This window comes from Gorilla gorilla, chromosome 3 (assembly GCF_029281585.2).
Source record: "Gorilla gorilla gorilla isolate KB3781 chromosome 3, NHGRI_mGorGor1-v2.1_pri, whole genome shotgun sequence".
In the NCBI taxonomy this organism is placed as follows: Eukaryota; Metazoa; Chordata; class Mammalia; order Primates; family Hominidae; genus Gorilla; species Gorilla gorilla.
The window spans coordinates 103903505-103921199 of record NC_073227.2 but is presented as its reverse complement, the minus strand read 5'-3'; positions in this window follow the sequence as shown (position 1 = coordinate 103921199).

The following is a 17695-nucleotide window of genomic DNA, read 5'->3' as shown; positions in this document are numbered from 1 at the left end:
AGAAACAGAAGGAGACCAAGGGAATGGGGCTCTGAGTCTTTGGAACTTCATCACTGATTCAATCAAAGCATTATGTAAGATTTCACTGAGGAAAAACTTCTCTAGATAAAAAAAGAAAATGTATGTGTGTGTGTGTGCACACACATGCAGACATAACACACATATGTATGTATAGATATGCACACATATGTACTATACATATATGCTTATAAAACTCTTCATTTTAGGACTATTTCATTTGCAACTCACTATAGCTGTAAATTGAATTAACTAATTGCAAACCCAGTTTGCTCTAGCTGAAGTATGTGGAAAAGATTGGATTAACTATTATATCTGGAAAGTCAAAGGGTTTTCTGGCCTCAAGCATTGATGAATGAAGGGTATCAAGCTATATCAACAGGATGGATCTCTCTCTTTTTTCTCCACTTTCCTCTGTGCTGGCTTCATTCTCAGAAGGTACTTTCCTTGTGGCAGCAAAGATGACTCCCATGATCTCTGGATCTGCATAGTTCTTACTATTTGCAATCTAAGAACCTATCTCTTTGTGTCCTTATTGCTCTTTCAGAAGGACTCTGCTTGACACTCTTAGATAATGTGTCCACCCTTGAGTCAAAAGAAGTTCTCTAACCAGCCAGTGTGGGGGCATGTGCCGACCTCCATGGAAGGAGAAGATGCTTGCCCAGTAATATAACATATCAACAAAAGAAAAGAATACATGGAAGATAAAAGGTAACACCCCTTACATCACTGAAATAAGGTAGGACAACTTTGTTTCATGGTAATATCAGACCTCCATTTTCAAAATGAAATTTGACGGCATAGCCCAAAATATACTAACATTCTTTGTTTATTAAAGCCAAATTGAAATTCACTCAGTGTATTAGTTCTGCTCTCACACTGCTATGAAGAAATACCCAAGACTGGGTAATTTATAAAGGAAAGAGCTTTAATTGACTTACAGTTGTGCAGGCCTGGGGAAGCTTCAGGAAACTTATAATCATGGTGTAAGGGGAAGCATGGTGGCAGCTTCACAGGATGGCAACAAGGAGAAGTACAGAGCAAAGTAGGGGGGGAAGCCCTAATAAAATCATCAGATCTCGGCCAGGCTTGGTGGCTCATGCCTGTAATCCCAGCACTTTGGGAGGCTGGGGTCAGGAGTTGGAGAACACCCTGGCCAAAATGGTGAAACGCTGTCTCTACTAAAAATACAAAATTAGCCAGGTGTGGTGGCACACACCTGTAATCCCAGCTACTTGGGAGGCTGAGGCAGGAGAATCACTTGAGCCCAGGAGCAGAGGTTGCAGTGAGATGAGATCACACCATCGCACTCCAGCCTGTGCAACAAGAGCAAAACTCTGTCTCAAAAAAAGATAATAAAATAAAAAATAAAACCATCAGATCTCATAAGAACTCACTAATCACGAGAATAGCATAGGGGTAACCGTCCCCATGATTCAATTACCTCCCACTGTGTCCTTCCCATGACACATGGGGATTGTGTGAACTACAGTTCAGGATGAGATTTGGGTGGGGACACAGCCAGACCGTATTATTCTATACCTGGCCCTCCCAAATCTTATGCCCTCACATTTCAAAACACAATCATGCCTTTCCAACAGTCCCTGAAAGTTTGAACTCATTCCAGCATTAACTCAAGAGTGTTAGTCCAAAGTCTCATCTGAGACAAGGCAAGTCCCTTCCACCTATGAGCCTGTAAAATTAAAAGCAAGTTAGTTACTTCCTAGATACAATGGGGGTACAGGCATTGGGTAAATACACCCATTCCAAATGGGAGACATTGGCCAGAACAAAGGGACTACAGACCCCATGCAAGTCCGAAATCCAACAAGGCAGTAATTAAATCTTAAAGCTTTAAAATAATCTCCGTTGACTCCATGTCTCACATCCAGGTCATGCTGATGCAAGAGATGGGTTCCCACAGCCTTGGGCAGCTCTGCCTCTGTGGCTTTGTAGGGTACAGCCCCCATCCTGGCTGCTTTCACAGGCTGTTTTTGAGTGCCTGTGCCTTTTCCAGGTGCAAGCTGTCGGTGGATCTACCATTCTGACTTCTGGAGGATGGTGGACCTCTCCTCACAGCTCCACAAGGCAGTGCCCCAATGGGGACTTTGTGTGGGGGCTCCAAACTCACATTTCCCCTCCACACTGCCCTAGCAGAGGTTCTCCATGAGGGCTCCACCCCTGCAGCAAACTCCAACCTGGACATCCAGGCATTTCCATACATCCTCTGAAATCGAGGCAGAGGTTCCCAAATCTCAATTCTTGACTTCTGCATACCCACAGTCCCAACACCACATGGAAGCTGCCGAGGATTGGGGCTTGCACCCTCTGAAGCCACAGCCTGAGATCTACCTTGATCCCTTTTAGCCACAGTTGGAGAGGCTGGACACAAGGCACCAAGTCCCTAGGTTGCACACAGCAGAGGAGCCCTGGGCCCACCCCATGAAATCATTTTCTCCTCCTAGATCTCTAGGCCTGTGATGGGAGGGGCTGCCAGGAAGGTCTCTGACATGACCTGGAGACATTTTCCCCATTGTCTTGGTGATAAACATTCAGCTCCTTGTTACTTATGCAAATTTCTGCAGTAGGCTTGAATTTATCCCCAGAAAATGTTTTTTTTCCTTCTATTGTATTGTCAGGCTGCAAATTTTCCAAACTTTTATGTTCTGCTTCCTCTTGAACACTTTGCTGCTCAGAAATTTCTTCCACCAGATACACTAAATCATCTCTCTTAAGTTCAAAGTTCCACAGAACTCTAAGGCAGGGGCAAAACATGCCAGTCTGCCAGTCTCTTTGCTAAAGTATAACCAGAGTCACCTGTGCTCCAGTTCCCAAAACTTTCCTCATCTCCATCTGAGACGACCTCAGCCCAGACTTTATTGTCCATATCACTATCAGCATTTTGGTTAAAGCCATTCAACAAGTTTCTAGGAAGTTCCAAACTTTCCCACATCTTCCTGTCTTCTGAGTCCTCCAAACTGTTCCAGCCTCTGCCTGTTACCCAGTTCTAGAGTTGCTTTTACATTTTCAGGTATCTTTATAGCAGCACCCCACTCCTGGTACCAAGTTACTGTATTAATTCCATTCTCATGCTTCTGTGAAGAAATACCCAAGACTGGGTAATTTACAAAGGAAAAATGTTTAATTGACTTACAGTCAATTACAGGGCTTGGGAGGTTTCAGGAAACTTACAATCATGGCAAAGGGGAAGCAAACATGTTCTTCTTCACATGGCAGCAGCAAGGAGAAGTGCAGAGTAAAGGCAGATGGGAAAACCCCTTATAAAATTATCAGATCTCATGAGAACTCACTCACTAGCAAAAGAACAGCATGGAGGTAAATGCCCCCATGATTCAATTACCTCCCACTGGGTCTCTCCCACAACACATGGGCATTATAGGCACTACAGTTCAAGATGAGATTTGGGTAGGGACATAGCCAAACTATATCATTCAGGAAAGTGAACTGGTTATTAAAAGAGACTATGTCTTAAATATGCATGCTTATCTATGTGTAATTTAAAGAAACATGTACAATTGAAAGTAAAGGTTGAATAAAAGATATACTCTGTAACCACAAATCAAAAACAAAAATAAAAGCCATGCATGGTGGCTCCTACCTGCAATCTCAGCACTTTAGGAGGCTGAGGCAGGCATGGTGGCTCCCACCTGCAATCTCAGCACTTTGGGGGGCTGAGGCAGAGAGATCACTTGAGCCCAGGAGTTCAAGACCAGCCTGGGCAACAGAGTGAGACCCCATCTCTACCAAAAATACAAAAATTAGCCAGGCATAGCAGCACATGCCTGTGGTCCCAATTACTCTGGAGGCTGAGGCAGGAGGATTACCTGAGCCCAAGAAGTTAAGGCTGCAAGTGAGCCAAGATAGTGCCAGTGCCCACTCCAGCCTGGGCAACAGCCAGTGGCATGATCTCTTTTTCCCCTTCCTTGAATACTTCAGTCCTAAAGCCATAGGTGGGCAGAGCAAGGTGGGCCTCCACACTGGTGATGGGAAGCACTGGTGGCCCAGAGCAGGGGCTGTGCATGGTGGAGCCTGTGCATGGTGAGAACATCCTCAGAGGAAGGCTGCCCAGTGCAGGGCATTGGAACCCAAACAGGTGAGGTGACAGAGCCTGCATTAAGTGAGGAGGATATCTTCATTGGGACGGGACAGCCTGGTGTGGGGAGTCAAGCCTAGAGTGGTAATGGGAGGATCCACAGGAAGGAGTGGCCTCTCCTGTGCAGGGTAAGAAAGGCATTCATGGAAGGGAGTGGTCCTCCATAAAGTAGACACTAAGTGAGGTGAGGAAGGCATCTATATGGGGAGAGTGCAAAGCCATTGAGACTGGTTACAAATAACTAAATATATCAAAGATAGGGAACCAGGCTCCTCACTGTTTGAGAGGGGACTTACAAATATAAAGAGGGAGAAAATTAAAATGAACCTGTAATATTGGATTGGAAATGGACAGTATGGGGGAAAACCACTCCCATGATTAGATTATCTCCCACCGGGTCCCTCCCACCACACATGGAAATTATGGGAGCTAGAATTCAAGATGAGATTTGGGTGGGGACACAGCAAAACCATATCAGATACTTGTGTAGTTTCAAAGTATCTCCCTCCAAATGACTCATTCACTAATGAAGGAGAAAAGAGTAAGTTTACCACGGAAAAGCCAGGCAGACACCACCTATTATGTGCTAAACTGTGTACCCAAAAAATTTGTATGTTGAGGTCCTAACTCCCAGTACCTCAAACTGTCACTGTTTGGAGATAGGGCCTTTAAGATGGTGATTAAGGTAGAATGAGGTCATATGCACGGGTCCTAATCCAATATGACTGGTGTTCTTGTAAAAAAAAGGAGATTAGGACACAGAAAACACACAGACTGGGGGACAACCATATGAGGACACAGCAAGAAGATGAAGTGAAAGGGAAAACCCTTTTTAAAACCATAAGATCTCATGAGACTTACTACCAATCCAATCACCTCCCACCAGGCCCCACCTCCAACACTGAGGATTACAACTGAATATGAGATTTGGGGTAGGGGACACAGCTCCAAACCATATCACCACCTTAATCAAGCACCCAGAGTACTGTGCTTCAGTCATGGGGCAAATTAAAAGTATGCACCTCCTGATAGGACACAATGAAAAGGGCACCGAGCATCAATCACTTCTTGTTTTTCCTGTCAAAGATGCATAACCTGAAACTAACCATGAGAAAACATCAGAAACATCAAATTAAAGGAGCTACTAAAAAAATGCCTGGCCTGTAATTCTCAAAATTGTTAAGGGCATGAAAGTCAAGGAGGAATTGAGGAATGATCACAAATTTGCCTGTTCTTTGGCAAATATTGATCAAGCTTATAGTGTGGCGGGGGTGTGTAAAACTAACAAATAATGTTCAAAAATAAGTACTAATGGGAAAAAAGCAGGATGGGAGATAGGGAGTGGCAGGAGCTGCTCTATTAGGTGGGATGGCCAGGGAACTCCTGTGAGGAGGGGATATTTGGGCAGACAAATGAAGAAAAAGGAGCTTTGCAAATATCTAGGAGATCATTCCAAGCTGAAGTAGCAAGTGCCAAGGCTCTGAGCATAAAAATTCATAGTGGTTTCAAAAAAAGAACAAAAGGGCCAGAGTACTGCAGGAGATTGAGCCAGGGAAAGCATGATAGAAATCAGGCTAGAAGACTGATCAGTGGTCAGATTGTTTCAAGGCTTCGAATACTGGGTTAAGGAATTTAATCTTTATCCTCTGTGTAATGGGAAGCCACTGAAGAGTTCTGATAGTGGGAGCAAAATGAGTCAATTTATGAGTTGAAATTATCACACTAGCTTCTATTTACCAAATAGACTATTTGGGGAACAAGAGAAGAGGCAGGGAGATCCATTAGAAGAGTTACTATAGCCCTGTAAGAAATGATGATGGCTTGGGCTAGGGAAGTGATGCTGGGGAAGTGGTAAATGGCTCCAAAATAAGAACATGGGGCATTTCGGAGTCAAAAAGGTCTGCGATTATAAACAACCCTCTCCTATTTGGTTTGGTTTTGTTTTGTTTTCTCAAGGGTATGGGAATTGGGAAGGACAGTATATGTACAAAACAAGGAATCACCTGCACATTTCCTGACTTCACTGGAGAGCACTTAGTCATTCCTCAAGGCACACTCATGTCCTCCCTTCTACACACCCTTCCACCCAACATTAATCACCTCTCTACACTCCCACAGCACTTTGTTCCTGGGCTGGAAAACAGGGCCTCGCCACTTCCTCTTGTGGTTAGTGGTGTTTGCCTCCACTTCCAGATTTTTCTAAGCTCCTGAATGGCAAGTTCCTGTCTTGGGCAGCAAAGAACCTCAAGACTAACAGAGCCTGAATTATAGTATGTATTTTATAAAATATGTGTAAATGCCTAAAGAGGATAACTGTTAAACAGAAGCAGTTTCCGAAGAGAGCTATTGGACCAAGGAATTTACTAGGTGAAGCTATGGTATTTCATTCATCATTCCATTGTTAACCAAAAATCTGGAGAACTGACTGGATAGAACAGGATTTCCAAAGTCATTTCTCTGCCTATCCTAAAAAAAATTCGGTTCTGCAGGAACAGTTTCAGAACCTGCCTTACAAACAACCAGCACTGAAAATTCCTTCCAGTTAGGACGTTTGACAGGTTCACTTGTGCTTAATTTAGCAACAGACATCAGGGCTGCCTGTATCAAAGAATGATTGCAATGAAAAACAGGCTTTGAACCAAGGTCAACCCCACAGGTGACTCAGCACATGAGCACTGTCACGTGTGCATTCCATAGATGTCAGCTCCACTCCCGGCTCCTAGTCACAGAGCTTGATTCCATTGACACTATACTTTAGTTGTAAAGGAAGTATACTTTTCTGTAAACTCTTTCAAAAGAGTGCTTAGGCATTTACTATCCCAAACTTATATGAAAAATGTTCAAAGCCACTCTAAATCCCCTATGATGTTTTCATCCAAACATGTTTCTTGATTTTGTTTTTATTTTCCACCAGCTTCAGTGGATTTCCATAGCCCAGAGTTTTTGCCTTTGTCATTGTTGTGTCCTCAGACCCAGAACAGTATAGGAATTGTAAGCACCAAATATAGGTGTTTTCCTTTATAAAGCTAGAGAAACAATGATTTGAAAACTTGCCCAACTCTAACCTGTGATCCCTAATTGATTTGTGTAATCAGCAAGGATATATCTTCACTAAGCCAAGACATACAATTGTCAAAGATTCTCAAAAAAGTTTAAATTCACCTATTTGTATAAGAAATATATATATTTCACCTTGAGAGGAGACTAACTGGTTCTGCTCTTTCAGCTATCCACTCCCTGATCACAGCTTAGAGGGCAAACGGATTTGAAATGTTTTAGGTCACCAAGATAGAGTATACATTTTTTATTCTCAGAGTTCTCCAAGACATCTTTTCCGGACACAGAGCCAAGAGGCCAGCAAGTAGCCAGAATTACTATATGCGTCTCACAACAGCAGGGAGTGCTCACAGCAGGAATTTATGACCATGGAGAGCCATCAAAAGCCTTGATGGGATCCTCAGCCTAGGCTGTAACATGTGCAGCCTGAAAACTCACCACCCACCCACAATGCCAAGAACACCAGTGACCCGGTGGCTTCTTTCAGCTGACTTCCTGCTGTCGGGTTTTTGTATTCTCCACCAACACCAAAACCTTCCAGTTTTCCCTGTGTTAGTCCCGATCTCCTATAAATCACTTTATCTTACAAAAACTTTCAGCAAAACATTTAATTTGCAAATGAACAGTAATGATTCTAAAGGAGAGTCTTTTCTCCTTATATTTAAATAATGGCTTTAACCTAGACTAAAACACTCAGAGAAACTTCTTTTTAAATTTAAAGTTGTCTCCTTCTAGAACTTTTATTTTTAGCAACAAGTACTCACTCTCTTCCTATATGATAAAAGAAAATGATTTTGAATGCTTCTGTAACTAGCAAGAAAGTTAGGACTACTCAAGTCAGAGACTAAAGGAAGATCGATTCCCAGAGGAAAAAGCAGAGCAGAGAGCCCAGCAGTTGTCATTTACTTTGCAGGCATTGGCTGAACCAGGCAAACTCTAGCATTGGTTTCTAGAGCCTTAAGGGCCTAAGGGACAAAAAACAAAATTGAAGTCCTGCCCAAGATGGAAAGTCTAACTAGAGTCTTCCTTTGAAGGTGAAATATCAAAGGACTATAACCTCTGTGTAACAGTAAAGTAGAAAGGGCCAGGTGCAGTGGCTCATGCCTGTAATCCCAGCACTTTGGGAGGCCGAGGCGGGCGGATCACCTGAGGTCAAGAGTTCGAGACCAGCCTGACCACATGGAGAAACCCCATCTCTACCCAAAAAAAATACAAAATTAGCCAGGCATGGTGGCGCACACCTGTAATCACAGCTACTCTGGAGGCTGAGGCAGGAGAATCGCTTGAACCCGGGAGGCAGAGGTTCCGGTAAGCCGAGATCACGCCATTGCACTCCAGCCTGGGCAACAAGAGCAAAACTCCATCTCAAAAAAAAAAAAAAAGAAAAAAAAAGAAAGAATCCACCCTCCACTCTCAAATGTAAGCAAGGTAAATTGCTTGTGTCAAACCTTACTGATAAGTGAAAGGGAAAAATAACTTTCCCCTAAAGATTTAAAACTACTTGGCAATTAAAAAGAATGAATTACTTATAAATACAACGTGGATTTATCTAAAAATAGTACACAGATCATTCAAAACCACAATGGCTCACCTTTGGATTTACAGACTGAATTCTCACTATTTCCATAGCCCAGTAACCTCAAGCCAACAATATAGTTTAAAGTAGTACCAGATTGATAGTGCCCTAGAGCTGGGGTGGGCAACCATATCAGATGAAGAAACAGATAGTAAACATTTTAGGCTTTGTGGGCCATGCAGGTCACTATAGCAACTACTCAACTTTGCTTTTGTCATGCAAAAGCAGCTATAGGCAATATATAAACCAATGCTGTCTTGCAGTAAAATTGTATTTACAAAAACAGACAGAGGGCAGGATTTGGCCTACAAGCTTTGGTTTGCTGATCCCTGCTCTCCAGGTCTAAGAGAGGATAAAATTCCAAAGATGATAATTATTAAAATTCTCTAAACACACAAAGACTCTATGAACAAGAAGCAGCAGAAAAGATAGACCCAGACCCTCAAAAGATATAAGATTTTGGAGTTGTTGGGAAAAACATAAAATCAATAAGCATAAGGTATTTCAAAACTATGTGAGAGTAATCACATTTGAAAAAGAATTAGATATAACTCTTACAAATGAGAAATAAGGCTGGGCGCAGTGGCTCACGCCTGTAATCCTAACACTTTGGGAGGCTGAGGCAGGCAGATCACCTGAGGTCAGGAGTTCGAGACCAGTCTGGTCAATATGGTGAAACCCTGTCTCTACTGAAAATACAAAAAAAAATAGCTGGCGGGGGTGGTGCATGCCTGTAATCCCAGCTACTCAGGAGGCTGAGGCAGGAGAATCGCTTGAACCCAGGAGGCGGAGATTGCAGTGAGCCATGATTGTGCCACTGCACTCCAGCCTGGATGACAGATGGAGACTCAGTCTCATAAAAAAAAACAAAGGGAAATAAAGGACATCAACAAAATGGCTAACTAGAGTTGCCTGGCACATATCCCTCCCAACAAAAAACAACCAAAACAACAAATAAAAACTAACATTCAACTGTAGTGTCTGAGGGACAGCACTGGAGTGCAGAAAGGGACTGGTGAAATCCCTGTGGAGCACAGAAGCCCAGGATGTCAGCAAAAAGAGGGGAGCAAGGCACCCTGTCCCTGCCACTCATCTGTCCCATTGAGATTGGCTCAGATCCAGGAGGGACTTCTCCATATGGGTAAAAGGTAAGCAGAAGGCCCCCACATGCCTGAACTGCCACTGCAGATTCCTGTAGTACTTACTATAGGAGAATCCCACAGTCCTCAAAAGCCCTTAGCCCAGTTTGGGGAGCTGCTTGGAATTAACATAGCTGCGTTACTCCAGAGTAGGAACACAAGGTGTGCACTCCCCACCCTAATCAACCCCAGTGAGCCAAGCTACTGCAGGACTGTGCCATCTTGAAACTGGAACCACTGCTAGAGTCCACCCTGCTCTGGGGTCCAGCAGCCACTGCATGTCTCCAGCCTTGAGTCTCTGCCATTATTTTACCAAGTCCACACAGGTGGCTGCAATACCACAACGCTGTCTGCTTGGAGCATGGGGCCAGGAACAGCCATGATTTCAGCATTGCACAGCAGGAAAGCCAACCCTTGGCTGGCTGAACTAAATAGTCCAATGGACCTTCCCCCAGAAAGTCCCCCTTCTTGGCACTCACTACCAAAGAAACAGCCTGACAAACCTGCCCCTGAGACAAGCCACCGAACTACTGCACGCCCTTGTCCCAGCTGGAGAAGCAACAAGGTGAACCCACCTCCAGCAGAAACATTCCTGGTGGACCCACCCCCAGGTCCACCAAGCATCTGTATCCCCGCACCCACGGCCAGCAAAACTGCATGGAAAATTCACCCCCAGCAAGCCAGTCACCAAACCAACCAACCCACTGCACACTTATGCCTCTGGCCAGAGAAAAAGCTCAATGGTCCCATCCCCGCAAAGATGCACCACTGCCACCATAGATTCTCACAGCCTAGGCCACTGAGGTACTCGCAAAGATCATTAATGTGGATTATAGCCAAAGAATCTTAACAGATTAACAGACTACACTACTGTGTCTACCCAGAACCAAGGCCAACTCAACTTACCCATTGACACCATATGACTCACCTACAGGAATGACTCTCCCTACCAAAGGTACTCCATAAAATTGGAAGAGGCAATTGTTTCAGCAGATACACAGGTATCAACATAGAGATACAAGAAAATGAAAATGCAAGGAAACATGACACTTCCAAAAGAACATAATAATTCTCCAGTACCAGCTCCCCCCCCAAAAAAAATTTACAAGATGCCAAAAAAGAAATTCAAAATAATGAGTTTAAGAAAACTTGGTGAGATGCAAGAGGATACATATAGACAATTCAACAAAATCAGGAAAACACTTCATGATCTGAATAGGAAATTTAACAAAGAGATAGATAGAATAAAAGAAACAAACAGAAATCTTGGAGCTTAAGAACACAATGAATGAAATAAGAAATACAACCGAGACCTTCAACAAAAGACCAGAGCAAGCAGAAGAATTTCTAAACTTGAAGACAGGTCTTTTGATATGACCCAGGCAGACAACAACAAAAACAAAAGAATAAAACAGAATGAAGAAAGACTACAGGATTTACGGGGCATCATAAAGCAAAATAAAAATTCACATTATGAGAATTTCAAAAGGAGAAGCGTGTAAGTCCATTTTGCATTGCTATAAATAAATACCTGCAGCTGGGTCTTTTATAAAGAAAAGGGGTTTATTGCTGTACAAGAAGCATGATACCTGCATCTACTTCTAGTGACAACCTCAAGAAGCTTTTACTAATGGCGGAAGGCAAAGGGGGCCAGCATGTCACATGGTGAGAGAGGGAGCAAGAAAGCAATGGGAGGAGTGCCACGCCTTAAACAACCAGCTGTTGTATGAACTAATAGAGTAAGAACTCATCCATTACCATGGGAAGGGGACCAAGCCATCATTCATTACCATGGGAAGGGGACGAAGCCGTTCATGAGGGATTACCCCCACTAACCAGACAACTTCCAATAGGCCCCACCTCCAACATTAGTGGGGATGGTTCACATTTCAACATAAAATTTGGGGAAGACAAATATCCAAACTATAGCAAGAAGAGATGGGAAAATACATAGAAAACCTATTTCATAAATTAATAGCTGAAAACTTCCAAGGTCTTGGGAGGGATAGAGACATCCAGATCCAAGGAACTCAGAGATTACCAAATAGATTCAACCCAAAAAGGTCCTCTGCAAGGTGCATATAGTCAAACTGTCAAAAGTCAAAGACAAAGAGAATTCTAAAAACAACAAGAGAAAAATATCAAGTCACATACAAGGGAATTTCCATTAGACTAATAGCATAGTTATTGGCAGAAACCTTACAGGGCAAAGAGAATGAGGCAACATAGTTAAAGTGCATTAAGAAAAAAAAAAACTGCCAGCCAAGAATACTATACCCAGGAAAGCTATCCTTGAAAATAGAGTCCACAAACCCTTTCCCAGAAAAGCAAAAACAGAGAATTCATCAACACTAGGCTTGCCTTAAAGTAAATGCTTAAGGGAGTTCTACATCTGACAGCAAAAGAACAATAACTACCATCATGAAAACACATGAAAGAACATGAAAGCATAAAACTCACTGATACACCAGACATACAAAGGAGAAAGAGAAATAAATCAAATCTTATCACCACATAAAACCACTAAACTTCAAAGATAAATGATAAGAGAGAAAGAAAAGAACAGGGGCTATACAAAGCAATTAGAAAACGATTGACAAGATGACAGGAATAAAGTCCTCACCTGTCAATAATAATCTTGAACTTAAACAGATTAAATCCCCTAATCAAAAGATATACACTGGCTGAATGGATTTTTTTAAATGACCCAACCATATACTGTCTACAAGAAACTCACTTTACCTGTAAAATACACATAAATCAAAAGTGAAGGGATAGAAAAAGATATTCCACACAGAAACCAAAAGTGGGCTGGAATAGCTATAGTTATATCTGATAAAATAGGCATTAGGTAAAAAAACTATTTTTAAAAAAGGGACAAAGGGCCAGCCATGGGGGCTCACGCCTGTAATCCCAGCACTTTGGGAGGCTGAGGCAGGTGGATCATGAGGTCAGGAGATCAAGACCATCCTGGTCAACATGGTGAAACCCCATCTCTACTAAAAATACAAAAATTAACTGGGCATGGTGGTGCGTGCCTGTAATCCCAGCTACTCAGGAAGCTGAGGCAGGAGAATCACTTGAATCTGGGAGTCAAAGGTTGCAATCAGCCAAGCGCACCGCTGCACACCAGCCTGGCAACAGAGCGAGACTCCGCCTAAAAAAAAGAAAGAAGGTTATTATTTACTGATAAATGGATAAATTTTGCAACAGGATATAACAATTGTAAATGTATGTGTAACCAACACTAGAGTACCCAGATATATAAAGCAAATATTATTAGATCTAAAAGGAGAGATAGACTCCAATAAAATAGTAGTTGGGGATTTCAAGACCCCACTCTCAGCGTTGAAGAGATCATCTAGGCAGAAAATCAACAAAGAAACATCCAATTTAAACATACTACAACCAAAAGACTTAACAGACATTAACAACATTTCATTCAACAGCTGTAAAATACATATTCTTCTCATCAGCACATGGAACATTCTCTATGACTGACCATGCATTAGGCCACAAAAAAGTCTCAACAGATTTTTAAAAACCAAAATCTCATCTAGTATCTGTTCTGACCACAATGGAATAAAACTAAAAATCAACAACAAGAGGAACTTTAGAAGCTGTACAAATACATGGAAATTAAACAACATGCACCTGAATGACCAATGAGTGAATGATGAAATTAAGGAGAAAATTTAAAAATTTATTTAAACAAATAAAAATGGAAACACAACACCCAAAACCTATAGGATACAGCAAAAGCAGTATTAAGAGGGAAGTTTACATCAGTAAACACATACATCAAAAAAGTAGAAAGATTTCAAATAAATAACAATGCACCCCAAGGAACTAGAAAAGCAAGAACAAACCAAACCCAAAATTAGTAGAAGAAAATAATAATATCAGAGCAAATATAAATGAAATTAAGACCAAAAAATGCAAAAAAAAAGATGAAACAAAAAGCTGCTTTTTTGAAACAATAAACAAAATTTGAAAAGGAATAGCTAGACTAAGAAAAAAGAGAAAAAACCCAAATATATAAAATCAGAAGTGAAAAAAAAGACATTACAACTGATAGCACAGAAATACAAAGGATCATTAGAAACTATTATGAACAACTCTACTTCCTAATTTCTGTTAGAAAAACCTAACAGAAATGGATAAATTTCTGGACACATACCACCTACCAAGACTGAACCAAGAAGAAACGAAAAACCTGAACAGAATAATTACAAGTAACCAGATTGAACCAGTAGTAAAACATCTCCCAATAAAGAAAAGACCAGGCACAAATGACTTCACTCCTGAATCCTAAAAAATTATTTAAAAAGAACTAATTTCACTGCTTCTCAAACTATTCCAAAAAGTTAAAATGGAGAGAATTCTTCCAAAATCATTGTATGAGGCCAGCATTGCTCTGATAATACAACTGGACAAAGTCACAATAAAAAATAGAAAAGTATAGGCCAAAGTATCTGATGAACAAAGATCCAAAAATCCTCAACAAATACTAGCAAACCAAATTCAACAGCACATAAAAAATATACACCATGATCAAGTTGGATTTATCCCAGGAATGCAAAGATGGCTCAATATATGCAAATTCATAAATGTGATACATCACATCAACAGAATGAAAAACAAAAACCATATGATTTTTGAACAAAAAGAACAAAACTGTAGGCATCACACTACCTGACTTCAAAATATGCTACAAAACTATATTAACCAAAACAGCATGATATTGGCATAAAAAGAAAAATAGACCAATGAAACAGAATAGACAATGCAGAAATAAATCCATGTATTTAAAGCCAACTGATTTTTTACAAAGTTGCCAAAAACATTCAATGAGAAAAAGGACAGTATCTTCAATAAATGGTACTGGAAAAACTTGATATCCATGTGCAGAAAAATGAGACTAGATCCTTAGTATAAAAATCAATTGAACACAGATTAAAGACTTAAATGGAAAACCCAAAACAATGAAACTACTAGAAGAAAATAGAGGGAATGTGTCAGGACATTGGTCTTCTTTAAAAACCCAAAACTATGAAACTACTAGAAGAAAATAGGAGAAATGCTTCAGGACATTGTTCTGAGCAAAAAATTTATGAATTAGACCTTAAAAGCACAGGAAACAAAAGCAAAAATAAACAAATGGAATCATATATAACTAAAATGCTTCTGCACAGCACAGAAAACAATAAATGGATTAAAGAGACAACCTGCAGAATGGGAAAAGATTTTTGCAGACTAATCATCTGACAAGGGAATTTTTTTTTTTTTTTGAGCAGGGTCTCACTGTCACCCAGGCTAGAGTGCAGTGATCATAGCTCACTGCAGCTTCAAACTTCTGAGCTCAAGTGATCCTTCTGCTTCAGCCTTACAAATAGTTAGAACTACAGATATGCACCACCATACCCAGCTGATATAAAAAAAAAATTGTAGAGACGGGGTCTCACTGTGTTGCCCAGGCTGATCTCAAATTCCTGGCCTCAAGCTATTCTCTCACCTCCACCTCTCAAAATGCTGGGATTACAGGTGTCAGCCACTACACCTAGCCACTGACAAGAGATTAATATCCAGAACATACAACAAACTAAAAAAACTCAATAGCAAAATAATAATAATAATCTGATTTTAAAGTGGGCAAATGATCTGAATAGACATCTCTCAAAAGAAGACATGCAAATGATCAAGTTTACAAAAAATGTTCAACATCATTAATCTTCAAGGAAATGCAAATCAAACCCACAATGAGATAGCATCTCACCCCAGTTAGAATGGCTATTATCAAAAAGACAAAAAATAGCAAATGCTGGCAAAGGTCCAGAGAAAGGGGGACTCATACACTGTTGGTGAAGATGTAAATTAGGACAGCTATTATAGGAAACAGTATGGATGTTCCTCAAAAACTAAAAATAGAACCACCATATGACACAGCAATCCCAGTACTGAGTATTTTTCCATAGGAAAGAAAATCAGAATGTCAAAGAGATATCTGCATTGCCATGTTTATTACAGCACTATTCACAGTAGCCAAGATATGGAATAAACCTGTGTCTATCAACAGATGGATTGATAAAGTAAATGTGGTGTATATACACAATGGAATACTATTCTGCCATAAAAAGAATGAAATCCTGTCACTCACAGCAACATGGCTAAGGCTGGAGGACATTAGTGGTTAGTGAAATTAGCCAAGCACAGAAAGATAAATACCACATGTTCTCACTCATATGTCGACGCTAAAAAAGCTGATCTCATAGGAGTAGAAAGTAGAATAGTGATTACTAAAGGCTGAGAAGGGTAGGAGGGAGAGGGGTATAGGTAGAGATCGGTTCACAGATACAAAATTATAGACAGATAAGTGGAATAAATTCTAGTGTTCTATACAGCATTGTAGGTGGCTAGAGTTAACAATTTATTGTATATTTTCTTTTCTTTCTTTTCTTTTTTTTTTTGAGACAGTCTCACTCTGTCATCCAGGCTGGAGTGCAGTGGTGCAATCTCAGCTCACTGCAACCTCCGCCTCCTGGGTTCAAGTGATTCTCCTGCCTCAGCCTCCCAAGTAGCTGGAATTACAGGTGTACGGCATCATGCCCAGCTAATTTTTGTATTTTTAGTAGAGCCGGCGTTTCACCATGTTGGCCAGGCTGGTCTTGAACTCCTGATCTCCGGTGATCCACCCACCTCAGCCTCCCAAAGTGCTACGATTACAGGCATGAGCCACCATGCTCAGCTTATTTTATATTTTCAAATCGCTGGAAGACAGGATTTTGATTGTTTCCAATATAAAGAAACTGTAAATGTTTAAGGTGATGGATTTGCTAATTATCTTGATTTGATCACTACACATTGTACACATGTATAAAAATACCACACTGTACCTCATAAATATGTACAATTATCTATCAATAATAACTTAAAAATAGATATGCTAAGGCTGATGTTGCAAATATCAACAGTCTAATTAAAACTTTCAGAAATTATGTGCCATTAGTTCATTATATAAGCTTCCAAAGTTTTTACGAGCCACAAATTAACTTAAATATTACTTAATGTTTTACACTTAATATGAATAGCCTGATGATATATTTTGCAATTTCTTGATTTTCCTTATATTTTGGGCACAGCCACTATACATGAGGAAAGAAAACAACAAAACCAAAGGAAAGCCCTTTCCCTAGACTGCCCAATTTTGAAAAATAGGGCTGCAGGACAGTGTTGTGGATGACTGAAACTATTTTATTTGGGAACAAGTGCTGATTCTGAAGGAAAACACACAGGATTGAGAAGTTACAATCTATCACCTATAAAAAGGGATATGAATATGAACTGAGCTAATAAAGACATATGGCAAGTAAAAGACGTTATGAGCCAATCACCAATGCTTGCTTACAGCAGTAGTAATAATAATAAATATTTACTGAGCATTAAAAAAGGAATGTGTAATAAAAAAATAGAATTGGCCATGTACAGTGGCTCACACCTGTAATCCCAGCACTTTGGGAGTCCAAGGCAGGCGGATCACCTGAGGTCAGGGATTTGAGACCAGGTTGGCCAACATGGCAAAACCTCGTCTCTACTAAAAATACAAAAATTAGCCAGGCATGGTGGCGCATGTCTATAATCCCAGCTACTCGGGAGGCTGAGGCAGGAGAATCACTTGAACCTGGGAGGCGGAGGTTGCAGTGAGCCGAGATTGCACCACTGCACTCCAGCCTGGACAACAGTGAGAGTCAGTCTCAAAAAATAAAGAAAATATTTTGTTTTATGACTGTGTAT